Source organism: Tenrec ecaudatus, chromosome 16 (assembly GCF_050624435.1).
Source record: "Tenrec ecaudatus isolate mTenEca1 chromosome 16, mTenEca1.hap1, whole genome shotgun sequence".
Lineage (NCBI taxonomy): Eukaryota > Metazoa > Chordata > Mammalia > Afrosoricida > Tenrecidae > Tenrec > Tenrec ecaudatus.
Genome location: NC_134545.1, coordinates 15,673,362 through 15,685,833, shown reverse-complemented (window position 1 = coordinate 15,685,833; position 12,472 = coordinate 15,673,362). Strand labels below are relative to the sequence as shown.

The window sequence follows — 12,472 nt, the reverse complement described above, 5'->3', positions numbered from 1 at the left end:
CAAGGGTGCTCGTGTCCTCTGCTCATTTTAAAGCAGGCCGTTTGTCTTTTGCTGTTGTTGTTGTGGAGGGTGTACACCTGCGTGGTTGCCGCGTGAGGATGGAAGGCAATGGTTTCTGTGAGCAGTGGCCCGGCATCTAGTTGGCATGGCCGATGGCAGAGAGACTCAGACAATATTTCATTCTCTTCCACCTTGTGCTGTTGTGGATGCGGAGTTTGAAGCAAGGAATAGGAGACGATGAAAGGCTATCATGCCACCCACAGCAATCTAATTCTATAGGTTGCTGGGTACCATTAAGTCATAGTTCCCCCCTCAGTACACCAAGGGCACTGCCCGGCCTCGAGGCAACCTCACAATCGATGCTACATGTGAGCCCATCCAGTTGAGGGTTTTCCACAACTTCACCATGCATGTCTCCATCAAAGGACTGGTCCTTCCTGATAACAGGTCCAAAGTGCCCGAGATAACGTCTCCGCATCCTGCCTTCTAAAGCTATGCTTCCAGACACATTTGTGGCGTCGGTGCCTGAATCCTCTTCTCCAGCATCACAATTCAAAGGCATCCGTTCACCTTCTGCCTTTCTGATTTGCCGTGTAGCTTTTTTTTTTTTTTACACACCAGGGCGCTTTATTGAGCTTGCTGAGAGATGGAGATACATGCACAAGTGGCTGTGGACAGGAGCGGCAGCAGGCAGGCCAGGGGTCAGGTCGCCCAGCAGGTTCAGGACACAGCATGGTGCAATGGCTAGTGGCCTTGCTGGCCCATCATCTGCGACAGGGCTTGGAAGCTCACCCCTGTGCCCGTGATGAGAAGAATGATGAAGATGAGGATTCCCAGGAGGCCGAGGACCATAGAGAAGATGTTCAAGTACTTGGCAGTGGACGCATGGCTCTGGGCCCCAATCATGTTGCCCACCATCTTCTGGTCCCTAGACTTCATGGAGTAGACATAGGCTACGAAGCCCAGGCAGCAGCAGTTGAGGAAGAGCGTGTTGAAGAGGGACCAGATGACGTGGTCAGGCACGTGGGGTTCACTCTGGATGTTGATCACGGTGGACTGCATGGGGGTGGCCTGGTATGGGGTCCGCAGCCCCCCAATCTTGAGCTCCTCTTGAGCCATCTCTTGGGTGTGAGGACACAGAGACATGCAGAATGGGAAAGGCCTCGCCGTGTAGCTTTCACATGCACGAGGCAATGGAAAATACCAGGACTTGGGCCAGGCCCACCTTCATCCCCCAAGTGATGATGATTTATCTATTGAGTATTTCATGACAAGCCAACCACCAACCGCGGCACTAAGCCACTGGCCCGCGTGATCTCAATGTGCACACCAACACAACCCTTTGAATGGGGTGCCTCATGATTCCCATTACACAGATGAGGGGATGGAGCCCCAAAGGGGGAAGGCCACCTGCCTGGGTCTCAGCAGAAAGTTGGTGGGAAAACGGAAACTTCCCATGAACTTTTTGAAGCCTTCTTATCTGAGCCAGAGCTCTTGATCCTGAAACCCCATTCTGACCACCCTGCTGGAGCCTGGCAACAGATAGAGGTCTTGGGAAGATCGCTGGGAGGAAACAGGATTTGTGAGCACGGCCATAATTGTCTTAACCAGGGGTTGACAAACTTTTGAGACGGAAGAGCCGATCCTGTCCCTCACAGCAATTTAAAAATGATTCAAGAGCCAGAAATATATTCTGACATGCAAATGAAATCGCCATGATCTGAATAATATCTTATAAATTAAAATTTTTTTTATTTTTAATCATTTATTGGGGGCTCGTACAACTCTTATCACAACCCATCCATCCATCCATTGTGTCAAGTACATTTGTATATTTGTTGCCATCATCACTCTCAAAACATTTGCTTTCTGCTTGAGTCCTTGGTATCAGCTCCTCATTTTTCCCTTCCCCTCCCTGCTATCCCCTCCCTCATGAACCCTTGATAACTTATAAATTATTATTTTGTCATATCTTACACTGTCAGATGTCTCCCTTCACCCACTTTTCTGTCGTTCATCCCCCAGGGAGAAGGTTATATGTAGATCCTTGTAATTGGTTCCCCCTTTCCACCCTCCCCTCCCTCCACCCTCCCAGTATCTCCACTTTCAGCACTGGTCCTGAAGGGATCATCTGCCCAGGATTCCCTGTGTTTCCAGTTCCTATCTGTATATTTTACAATTGTATTTCAGAATCACAGGTACGTATCAAAGGAGGCACATAGGGTTCCAGAGCCACCGTTTGCCGACCAGGTTCCTGAACCTACTGGGCTTACTGCTTCCTTTCAGAAAAACCAACCAACCAACCAACCAACCAACCAGCCAACCAACCAACCAACCAACCATTACTTAGCATCCCTGGCAATGAAAACCTTTTGGACTAGAGCCCATAATCCAGAATAAAGTGTAGGTATCTGCTACTGGGGCTTCCCTGGATCACTCTAATGCTCCCCAGCGGACATATCACCCACCTTGCGAAACACTGGTCTAGACAGTTGCTAAAGGGCAGTCTGATTTGCTGGGAGGTTGCTCTGTGACCCCAGGGGGACTGTTGGGCTGGCTGGCATTCCTCAGGGGGAGCCTAAAATCACTTTGTAGACAAAGCCAGTATAGGCAAAGGAGAAAAGGCAGGGAGGGAGAGGTGTTGGGGATGGAGCAGTCGAAATGTTGTTTTTTGTGCACCAGCAAGCCTCTCGGAACTGTGTTCTTTCCTCCCAGAGAAATTAAAAACTCTCTTCCAGCTGCAAATGGCTGGAAGCATCTTTGGAGCAGGCAGTTGGGAAAGGACACTAGCCTTTCCTGGTGGAGGGCGGAGGCCACAGGGAGGGCAGGCCTCTGTCAGTGGGGGCTGATGACTGTGTGACTCTGTGCCTGGCAGCGTCTCAGATGAGCCTGTCTGTTACCCATTGTTCTCGCCAGAGATGGATTGTTGTTGAGTGCCATCAAGCAGGCTCAGCAAGCCAGGGGTGTCATTTGCATACTGTAGGTTGTTAATGAATTTGCCTCCAATCCTGATGCCGTTCTCCTCGCCACAGTCTGGCTTCTTGGGTTATTTGCTCAGCGCACAGGTTGAATAAGACTCGTTGCGACTCTACATACAACAGAGTGAAACACTGCCTGGTCACGCACCCGCCTCACAGTCATGGCTACTTTGGAGCACGTTGTTGAAGCCATGGGGTCACCCCATCTCTTGGAGGTCCTGCCTCTCTCTCTCTTCACTCATTCTCTACTTTGCCAAGCATGGTGTCCTCCAGGGATGGCTCCTTCTTGTTGGCGCTGTCCAAAGTACGTCAGAGCAAGTCTCACCAGCCTTCCTTCCAAGGAGCATTCTGGCTGTACTTCCTCCTACAGAGCTCTGTTCATTTTCCCAGGAGTCTGGGGGGCGGTGGGGGCGGTAGAGTCAATACCATTTGCCCACACCATAATTCAAAGGCACTGATTCTTCTTGGATTCTCCTAATCTGTTGTCTGGCTTTCACACGCATATGAGATGGTTTGAAAGACCAGGGCTTGGGTCAGGTACACACGACTCCTCCGAATTACCTCTGTGCTTATTAGCGCTTTCTCTAAGAGAGGAGTTTTGCAGCACCAGGTGGTCAGTGTAATGTGTTGTTTACTTCTTGACTGCTGCTTCCCTGGGTATTAATTGTGGTTACAGCTACAATCGAGTCTTTGACAACATTTCTCTGTTTATCATGGTGTTGCGCACTGATCCCACGTGGGGATTTTTGTTATCTTCATGCTAAGGGGATCGATCCATCCTAAAAAGCGGGAGTGTTTGAACTTCATCAGGAAGTGCTCTGGATCTCCATGGCTCTCAGCAGGTACAGTTGTGCCGTCTGCACAGTGCGGATGCTGGAATGAATCGGACTCCAATCCTGATGCTGTGTTCCCCTCATAGCATCCCGCTTCTCAGAGTATCTTCTCAGCAGACAGCTTTAGTGCGGTGAGACACACCTTGCCTCATTTCAAACTGGACAATGTCCCTATTGTTTTGTTCTAATGCCTGTCTCTTGGCCCATCTATAGGTTCCCCGTGAGCACAATGGAATGTCCTGGAATTCCCATTCTTTGCATTTCTGCCCCTGATTTGTGATGCTCCACTCCATCAGATACCTTTGCATAGTCAGTAAAACATTGGTCAACATCTTCCCGGTGTTCTCCGTTTTCAGCCAACATCCACCTGACACCAGCAAGGGCATCCCTTCTCCTGCATCTTCTTCTGAACAGTACACGGAGAGGAAACTGCCAGAAAGCCAAGTCAGGTTGAACTCTTTTAAATTATCGTTAGCACAATTTTATTTGTGTGTGATGACAATGCCACCGTTGGACTATTTCATTTCGGTGTCTCGTCAGATCACTTTTCTTTGCTATGGGTACAAATATGTGGATCTCTTCCAGTGGGTTGGCCGGGTTGCTGCCTTCCAGATTTCTTGGCATAGACATGTGTTTGTTGAAGCATCTCAATTGGTATGAAACCAATTTCCGAAGCTCTCTTTTCCATCATATCGTCAGTGCCACTTAGATTTCCTCCTTCAATACCATCGGTTCTTGGTCGTATGCTCCCTCCTGGAAGGCTTGAACATGGACCAAATTCTTTTTCAGTGCAGTGTTAGAAATTAGGTGCCAGACTGTAGGATTAACTAGAAGCTGGGGTTGAGCTGGGATTAATGAGGAATTAGCCTGGCTTCATGGCTTTGCTGCCCAATCTTGCCCGCCTTTCCTCAACCCTTTATAGGAGATGATCTCAATTCTAACCTTCGCACTGTCCACTCCCCGTTTCAATCCCAGGCAGACATGACGAGTCAATTATGTAGTCCTTTGCTCTCTGAGCTATGGAATCATGCTCCGGGCAGTCACTACCAATAGATGGCTACGTGTACCCAATATGGAACCTCAACTCCCTTTGAGCAATGGTTCTCAACCTTCTTAATGCCGCAACCCTTTCATACAGTTCCTCATGTGGTGGTGACCCCCCAACTATAAAATTACTTTCGTTGCTACTTCATCACTGTCATTTTGCTACTGTGATGAATCGGGAGACCCCTGTGAAAGGGTCATTCGACCCCCAAAGGAGTCGCGACCCACAGGTTGAGAACCACTGCCTTACAGTCTTCATTAGATCTTGAATTCGGGGGAGACAGTAGATGTGGTCAATGACACGAAGAGTCCATTAGTTTAGTTTTCATGGACTTCAGAGTTGCATTTCCTTTTAGCCCACCAACGCACCTGAACCCCTGACTCCTCAGACCTCCCCAGATGTCATTACTGGGTCCCCTGAAGAGTGCAAATGATGGAGAGAGATGCAGCCCAGGTCCCTATCCACAGTGCTTTAGATCAGCGCTACTCCGAGTGGTCCAGTACCAGGGCATGCATTGTTTGGGATAGTAAGCCTTTTCTAGGTCACATTTTGAGTAGCACTCTTTAGATACATCCAGTCTCTGTCTCCTCCACTCCGGGCATGCCATTGCTAGCTGCTGTACAGGTGGTCCCCACTTACAATGGGAGGAGATGCTGCCAGGTCCTGTGTGGGCCCGGATGAGGCATAAGGTTTGCATTGGCCGATTTTCAGAGATGGATCACCAGGCCTTTTCCCCTCGTCTATCAGAGTCTGAAATCCCACTGCAGTCTGTCCACACAAGCCTCCACTGATGATGGACAGGAGGTGGTGGTTGCCCCTGAGGTGTGCTGGTGGGAAATCAGACCCAAGTCTCCCATGTGGAAAGTGAGCATTCTATCCCGGAACCCCAACTACTTCCCACACCAGTGGCTGCCCAGTGAGTCCTGATGCATGGCAACCCCAACATGTATAACAGCGTAGAATGGGGCTCCAATCTGTGGGGTTTCCATTGGTTATTTGCACAGCATGCATGCCGAGCGGGCAGAAAGGGGCCCTGCCTGGGAGGTGAGCCGGGGAGCAGGCTGGGGCATCATGCTGTCTCCAGCCCCACCCAAGCAAGCCAGCGATTCAGCTGGATGCTGGCAGGCTGAACAAATTGTAGCCATAGCAGAGCAGAGCAGTCCGGCCAATGTCACATGGAGAGTGTTCCCGGATCTTCTGTTCAATACTCCTGGTGGTGACTTGCGTTTCTCAGATGCCTCCTAAACCGGTGTTCCATAGCAGAGCGGCAGGCCCTGCCCGTTGAGTTTGTTCATCTAGGTGGTTGGTTTTCTCTTTTATTTCTTTATTTTTTCCTCATGAGCAACTTCCCCAAGGAGAGGCAGAGTAGGGACCCAGCACGGGGTCCATGCCTACACCCAGGAGAAGTCCTAACACAATAGCCTCGACGGACTCTCTGGGTATCCCTTCTGCGGGAATCCCTGGGTTCTCCTTCTTAAACTGGCACAGGCTCACTTGACGGCAGAGGAGTCTTAGAAAGGATGCCCAGGACAGCTTTGCAGATGCGACAAAGAAATCCCCCTCTCTTCTCTGCCAGCCCTGTCTCCTCACGCCCCCCACCCCACCCCCACGCCTGGAAGCAAACGATGTTTCTGTGCGTAAATTGAGAAATCCCTGAAGTATAACACGCGACTCATAGAGATGGGAGTCACGAGGCTGTTTTTGTTCAAGCGTCTCCTGGAGGAGCCCTGCTGGCGCAGTGCTTACGTGTTGGGTTGATAAAGGCAAGGCCAGCAGTTCCAAACCACCAGCTGATCCACCGGAGAAAGAGGAGGCTGCCTGTTCCCATGGAGAGTTACAGTTTTGAAAACCCAAGAAGGCAGTTCTACCCTGCCCATTGGGGTGCTGTGAGCTGGAAAGGACTACCGGGAGTCAGGCGCGCCCTCGTTTTTAAGTAAACTTTACGTGCTGTGTAATTTTTCAGCCATCATTTCCCAGACGAGGACACTGAGACTTGGTGAGGTGAACTGGTTTCTTTCACATTTTTGGGACCCATGGGCCATAGAATGCCCGCCTACATGTTTTGGCTTCTGGGCCTTAGTGGGATGCTCTGATCCCATTTGTAAGGTGTGCTGCCATCTGGTGGGGGCCTGTAAAACGGTGTGGATCTGAAGGAGTGAATCTCATCCCACCAATCCCTTGAGACATAGAAATTCCACTGATTATATAGAAATTCATGTTGTCTAAAACAAAGTTTATTAAAAAACCTTTCTTTGAACCAGGTCAGTCAAAATGCCGTCTGTTCCCATAAGACACGTAGTTTCAACTAAAAATCCCAAGTAGAAAGTAATTTGGTCTTGACTGGGTTAAGGTCACACAATGAGCCATCAACTGTTGGAACTCCTGCGTGCACGTGACCCCCTGTGTCATCAGCCCTTAGCAGGGAGTGGGGTCCAGAATCCGGGAAGTGGCTTGCAGCCTCTCGGCTGTCCCTGTTTCTACATGATCCGCAGACTCTTCCCTGGGGAGCCTTATGTCTAGTTGGCGGCTGTGTTCTTCCATCAGAGAAGCCGTGTGGTGTGAAGCTTTTGAGTCACCCCGGGGTTCATATTCTGACTTACTGCTTGTCCTCATCACCCCACACCCCCAATCTCCCAGGCTTCCTTGTTGCCTGGCTACCTGTGGGCTTCAGCCAATGGGAGACCGGTGTTAGATTGACAGGCGAGCCGGAGGAGAGAAACCAACGTCTTTCTGTGGTCTCTCTCTCCCTCTGCGCCTGGCAACTTCATGACTCTTCCATGGTTCCCGTTTCTCCTGGGTGAACCTGACTGTTGGGCTCCCAGAATACCGCCCTGTCCCTTCATCACGCCGCCCTTGGGGTAATGACAGCGGATCCAGGTGGCTTTATCATCCCGTGTGGGACTCTCAGTCACCTCATCACCCCTGTAGCCGGTCTCCTGAGTGGCTCTGTGGTCAGTACTTGGAATAGCTTCTGATTTCGTTCACCCTGGCTGAGATACTATCTAAATCACATCTCTGACCCTTGGGTCCTTATCTTTACAGCGAGGGATCGTACTAGAACCTATCACCTAGGCTATTTGTGAGGACTAAACATTGTCCTATAACCTTCAGCCCAAATGGCCGTTCCCGCTCGGAGACCCTTGGCATGAGCTACCCACAGAGATTCAAACACCATAACAAATTCTCTAGCTAGCCACAAATACATACTGGGTTTTACTCTTCAGGGGCGGGGTGGGGTGGGTGGGCAGGAAGTAGGGGGCCTGGGTGCACTTTTTTATGGGCATCAGCAGAAAAGCACATTCCAGAAACTAAGATAGAGCAGCGGGCTGAGTCCCTGACTGTGTCTGTCTCTTCCTGCCCTCTACCACCTCACGGAGCAGCCCCTACCGGAGCCGGGTAGATGTGGCAAAATTGCTGACCGTTCAGCATCCTCGGGGCTCTTGAAAGCTTGTGTGTCACCATGAAACCTAAGCTCATCCTCTGAAGCTGTCTTTCCCAGACGCGCCAGTCACCAAGGCCACGCGTCTACATATCAGATAGTTGGCTAATTTTAGCCTTCCCACCATCTCTCTTGCAGCATGTCATGACGCCCAAGTTCAGCAGACCCACAGCTGTCTCTGTTTCATGGAGGGTTGGAAGGCTCTGGCCCTCAGTGCTGAGGTTCGGCATCTGAACACACCACCTCCCTAAGCCATTTGGCTGATTTTCATCTTCCATACCTTCAGGGCTTCTCTCCTCGGAAATCCAAGTCAACATGGCTCCCATCCATGTGCCACGGGGAGTCCAGTGCCTTTTGAGGCAGAGGGGAGCTTTCTCCACAGGCTTTTTGCACTCCTGCCCACTTCTCATTGGGCATTCTAGACACCTCCTGCCTTGTCTTGAAACTTCTGGAAACGGTCTTCTCTTTGCCTGGGTTTAGTTCCTCAGAGCGTCAGAGAAACAGGCGAGCTACATGTAACGAACTTAAAAACAAACAAACGCTTTATTGTGAATTCAGATAAAGCAGTTTCCCATCCAACTGTTCAGACACATTTTGTCTCTTGTCACTGAATGCCGTCCCACAATGTAGCATCCTTTTATCTCAGTGCCTCCTGTGTTTTCTTCTTCCATTCCACCGTCTTTCCTTACCCTTCCTGCCTTCTGAACTTTGTCTATGGGTGCATGCTCTTCTTTTGGTCTCAACTGGTTGATGGCTCTCAGGTGGATCCATACCTCCCGAATTCACCTTATAGACTTGTCTATTACTAGGCTGACAATTGAGTCATGGGGTGAGTTCAGTTCCAGGCCTGAAGGTTGACTAAGGGCTATAGTCTTAGAGGTTCTAAAAGTCTGGTCTTTTAAAAAAAACTATTTTTTAACTTTGTTCCAAGTATTTGCCCCCTTCTACCCAGGGCCTTATAAGGTGATCCCTTTCAGAGCAGTTGGTAGTGGTAGTCGGGTACCATCTAGTTCTTCTGGTCTCAGAGTCATGGAGGTTGAGAATCACACAAGGGGGCAGCAGACTGTTATTGATGTTTGGGGATGGCTAAACTGTATCATGAGTCAAGGCAGAATAGAAAACAATTTACAGTTGGCTATTCAACACTGTGAATATTCGTAGCCACTCCTACGGCTGAAGATTTCTCATCCATTGCCTTTCTTCTTGGGCTTGGTGATCTACTTCTGAAAAATAAATCAGCCAATAAAAGCCCCGATGAATCACAGTAGTTTGATCTGAATGAATGTGGGTGGCCCCAAGGTGAGGGCACGAGCTCCCATCCCATCCCATGCCATCCCATGCCATCCCATGCCATCCCATCGCATCCCATCGTCAGCAGCTAACAGCAGCAGCTAGAAGTGAGTGAAAGCAAGGATGCAGAGTCCCCCTGACAGCCTCTGGAAGGAGAAGCCCTATCAACATCTTGATGTTAGCCTGGGAAGACCCATGTCCGACATCTCCCTTCTATAACTGTAAGATAATGTATCTGCACTTGGTTAACAACGGAACCCACGGGTTACATCATGATAAATGGAGGAAAGATTGACGTTGTCAAGGAGTTCATCTTGCTTGGATCCACAACCAATGCTCTTGGAAGCAGCAGCCAAGAGATCAAATGATGTACTGCGCTGGGGAAATCTGCTGCACAAGGCCTCTTTAAAGTGTTGAAAAGCAAGGGTGTTACCTTAACGACTAAGGTGCACCTGAACCAAGCCTCACAGACATGTGATGGCTGGACATTGATTAAGGAAGACTGAAGGAGAATGGATGCGTTTGAATGATGGTGTTGGCAAAGACTATTGAAAGCACCATGGAATGACAAGAGAACAAACCAATCTGTCTTGGATGAAGTACAGCCAGAATGCTCCTTCGAGGCAAGGATGGTGAGACTGGGTCTTACCTACTGTGGACATGTTGACCAGTCCCTGCAGAAGGGCATCATGTTTGGCAAAGTGAAGGGGCAGCGAACAAGAGGCAGACCCTTGGCAAGATAGATGGACACAGTAGCAGCTTTGGTGAGCTCAAACATAAGAACCGTTGGGAGGATGGCCCAGGACCTGGCGGTATTTTGTTCTATTGTATGAAGGGTTGCTATGGGTCAAAACGGACTCAATGGCACATAACCACAGCAACCCACATGGGTTGTGGTAACATGTGGCACCTAACACAAAAGCAGTGTGCCCTATCACTACTCCCTTGAGCAATTTCAGTCACTGAAATTACATCGCTGGGAGCCTGAACTCAGAAATGTTGAGCTACCCATCTCACATCACACAGCCGGGACTCAAACCCAGTCCTGTGTGACCTCCACACCACACCCGATTCTGCACAAGGAATGCACTCCCACTCCCATCTGTGAGCGGTTTAAAACGTAAATCCTCAGACACCTTGCTCCCACGACCCGAGACTATGAAATCCACGGCAGGATCTGGGAATTCTAGCACCCAGAGAGATTGGGACACAGGGGTTGGGGAGATTATACGGTGTCAGCATAAAGGCAGCAAACCCTTCTTTGCACCCTTCTAGTTCTCCAAAGGGGCTCATAAATAGCAAGTGTGTGATTGTCAGATGCTCACTGGGCGTTTCTGAGTCCTTAGGCTGAAGTACACACGGGAAGGAGTTTGGAGTTTATCCCAAGTGCAGCAGGGAGCCATGGAAGGTTGTTGAGGGAGAGCATGACAAGATGTACACAGGGGGGCGAGGAATGGGGATGAAGAGAGCATGTTATTCCAGAAGGTCAAGGCTTTGAGCACAGACACGGACCTAGGCATGTGTGAAAATCAGATCTGGGGACTGTCGAGATTTTGTGGGGAGGTGTGGGAAAGACGCCCCGTTGGTTGACGCCCATCAGCACTTCATAATAACTGCACACACACACACACTTTCACACCCAGCCTGATTATCTCGCTAACTTCACAGGGCTGCGGCCTTGTGCACGGCAGGTGTTAATTTAATCTCTCCCAGCCACCACCATAAGAAACTATTAATGTATCTATTAATATCTCTATAGATATTACTATCTCTATAGAGTTACCTATCCTAGACTCCATATAACGAGAAGCATACAACTCCCTAGCAACAATAACAAGATAAAATGTAGAAAAACCTTTCAATAAAAAAGGCTGAAAATAATAAAAAGTAGAACAAATTTAAAATGGGTCAAAAGGGGGGACAGATAATAAGGGGTTAAAATTTAACCCAACTGCATCTGTATTAACCCACTTTCCAATGCATTCTGCCTGATAGCAAGGCCAATCACATTCCCAAGTCAATGGTCACAGGGGATTCTCCTTGGGTCTGTAAGCTATCTCTAGGGGACAGTGAGGGTGTCTGCCCTAATCTTCTTTGAGGCCAGCACAACTGGATTCACGACAAGCCAGTAGTTCCCAGGCTGGCCTCCACACTGGACTCACCTGGGAGTCTTGAAAACACCCCAATGCTGGCTCCCACCTGCAGGCACTCTGGTGTCACTAGTATGAGGTTATGGCCGGGACACTGGATTTCCAAACTCCTTAGGTGAGCCCGAGTCCGAATCCACTCCACGGCTGTGCGTGCTTGGTTTTAGCGTTTCTCACATAGAGGGAGCAGTAGGGACTACCGATGTAGACCTGAAATAAAGGACTGGCTATGCGGGTTGGATGCACGACCAGCTCTGGCACCAATGTTGATGCCCAGCCCCAGAGCTGATGCCTTTGGAGGTGATGCGTTTTGGTCAGCTTGCTAGGGGATTTAAACACTAAAAAAAAAAAAAGTTCTATAAATTGCTAAGAATTAAAAGTCAGAGGATGTCACCTGATTTAAAAAAATATAACTGTTTTTGGACTTTTGGTCTCAAGACAAAAACAAAAATAAAAAACAACAACAAAAAACCTATAAGGAGGTAATACTGGGCTCCTTGGGGCGGGCGTGCATGTTCATGTTGACCATTGTCCCCATGGCACCCTTCAGCCCGCCCCCCACCGGGAGTCACCTTTACCAAACATGCCCCTCCACTTATGAAACATGATGCCCTTCTGCAGGGACGGGTCCCTCCTGACATCGTGTCCAAAGTGCTTGCTGTGTGAGTCGTGAAGGCAAAGGCGTCGGATTCCCTGGGTCTGAGGAACCTTCTGTTTGCTATCTCCTGGATTTTGGTTTT

The 12,472-nt window shown here is 49.4% G+C and overlaps 1 pseudogene; it reads right to left on the bottom strand.

The window, feature by feature from the left end:
• Positions 1 to 744: 744 nt before the first annotated feature.
• On the bottom strand, positions 745 to 1,119 carry LOC142429622 (interferon-induced transmembrane protein 1 pseudogene; annotated as a pseudogene).
• Positions 1,120 to 12,472: the final 11,353 nt, after the last annotated feature.